This window comes from Penaeus japonicus, unplaced genomic scaffold, assembly GCF_977035675.1.
Source record: "Penaeus japonicus unplaced genomic scaffold, GWHDUDI00000001_assembly GWHDUDI00000039, whole genome shotgun sequence".
In the NCBI taxonomy this organism is placed as follows: domain Eukaryota; kingdom Metazoa; phylum Arthropoda; class Malacostraca; order Decapoda; family Penaeidae; genus Penaeus; species Penaeus japonicus.
The window spans coordinates 20,066,362-20,068,861 of record NW_028234441.1 but is presented as its reverse complement, the minus strand read 5'-3'; positions in this window follow the sequence as shown (position 1 = coordinate 20,068,861).

Genomic DNA, 2,500 nt, shown 5'->3' with positions numbered 1-2,500 from the left:
TATATATATATATACATATATACATATATATGTATATATTTACATATATATTCATATACATATAGATAGATACACACATACATACATAATTATATATACATATATACCTATATTTATACATGCACACACACTCATCTTTGTGTGTGCTTTACATACTATTCCTTATGATATCTTCCAAAAGTATCTTGAAGACAAATATAAAGAAAAAAATATATATAGATACCTTAACGTTTTTTTCGCATTGAATATAAACCAGAATTAATTTCCCGTAAATCTGAAAATATATTTACGTCCCTTCGGAATCTTTCTTTAATTTAAAAAATCACCTTTTCACAGCAAAGTAAACAACTCAAAGCACAATTTACAACCCCCCCCCCCTTCCCCCCCGCCCCGAAAAACAGAAACCTTCGATCTCTCACCTGGTATGGGAATTCCGCCTTTACCGAACGGCTGCATGACCAGCGGCGAAGGTCCTTTACCATGCAGGGCGTCTCCGTTGGGCGGAAGCTGGATGTAGATGAGGGGATACTGGAAGGGCGGTTGGTGAGGGTGGCGTGCGACGTCCGTAGAGTATGTGGCGGGGATGATAACTGGGGGTTTGCTTGCTGGATCTGAGTGGGGGGAGAAGGGGGGGGGGGAGGGTTAGAGGATGGGGTTTGGTTAAGTATATATTTTTTTCTCTCTCTCTCTCTTTCTCTTTTTTCTTACACACTCTTTCTCTCTCGTTCTATTTATCTTTTTATCTATCTATCCATAGATCTATTTAAGTTGATATAAACGTAATATTCTGCATAAGCATGTATATGTATGTATATCAAACTTGGGATATATGAGGTATAACACATATATAACAGCATATCACATAATGAAATTCTAAATTATATATCACTTAAATAAAGAAAAAAGAAAAAAAAATGCAATCGTGCATAAAGGAAAACGAACCAAGTGTTTTTTCTCTCAACGTACTTCTACCTGGCTTGTCATGATGGCCATGGCCGTTCATGAAGCTCTGCGAATAGGAGGCATCCTGGCCATTCCTGAGGGACGCCCAGCCACCTCCTTCAAGGAACCGCCTCCTCGTGACTTCTTCCCAGGGGCGGTGCCTAGGAGACGGGAAAGGGCTTCTCTCTCGTGGGTCCTGAGCGCTTTTGGGAGATTCGGAGCTTCGTAGAGGGATTTCGTAGCTTCGTAGAGGTGATTCGGAGCTTCGAAGAGTTGATTCGGGGCTTCGAAGGGGCGATTCGGGTCTTCGAAAAGTTACTTCAGGGCTTCGAAAAGTTGATTCGGGGCTTCGTGGAGGTGACTTCGGGCTTCGAAGAATTGGTTCAGGGCTTCGAAGGGGCAATTCGGGTCTTCGAATGCGTGATTTTGGGCTTCGAAGAGGTGTTTCGGAGATCTGGTTGAGTAATTCTGAGTTTTGTATAACCGACCTGTTGTTTCGAACACGTGATTGAAAGCTTCGACCGGGAGACACAAAGCTTCGAACAGGTAAGTCAGAGCTTCGACCAGATGAGTCAGAGCTTCGAAGAGATGAATTAGAGCTTTGAATAATCGAGTTAGAGCTTCGGTCACGTGACTCGAAATATTCAACACCCAATTTCGAACTCAGGCTAGACGTGAAAGAGAAACCGGAAGAAACACACAGCAAGACGAAAAGTAATATTTTTGAACTGGAATAAAAAGATGTATGAAGAAGATTAATAAAGATTAGTACTTAGTAATGATAAGTGTGGTCATCATAGAATTACTAATAATGTTCTAAATATTTATTACGATGCTTGATAGCAGTTGAACACTATAATTGTGATAACAACAATAATAATTATGATAACGTTAATGGTAATGGAAATAATGATAATGATATTGGTAATGATGATGATGAGGATAAAATAATTAGAGTGATGCTTGATAAGAGTAATAAGGATTATGATGATGGTGATAGTAATGATAATATTAGCTTTGGATTTGATCATGAAAAAACAACAAGAATGAAAAGAAATGACTAATGATGATAATGATAATGAATGTAATAATAATAACCATGACAATGAAGATGATACAACTACTGCTACTAATGATGATAATTATAATAACAAAGACACAACAACAACAGCAATACAGTGATGATGATAATAATAACAATGATAATATGCGGATTATGAAAATGATAGCCATGACAATAATAATAATGTTAATGATAATAGTAACAACAATGATAAAAATAATGATAGTGATTATAGTAACGATGATGAAAATAATAAGAATAATATCAACAATTAGCAATAATGATAATAATAACAGCAATAATACTAATGGTGCTAATAACAATAATGATAACAGCATGATGATAATGATAATAATGATAGTGACGATAATGTTAACAAGGATAATTATGATGAAAATAATGATAAAAGTTAACATGATGATGATGAAGATTTAAATGATAACAATATCACTAAATGATGATGATAATGAGGAAATTATGATAATGATAATAAAA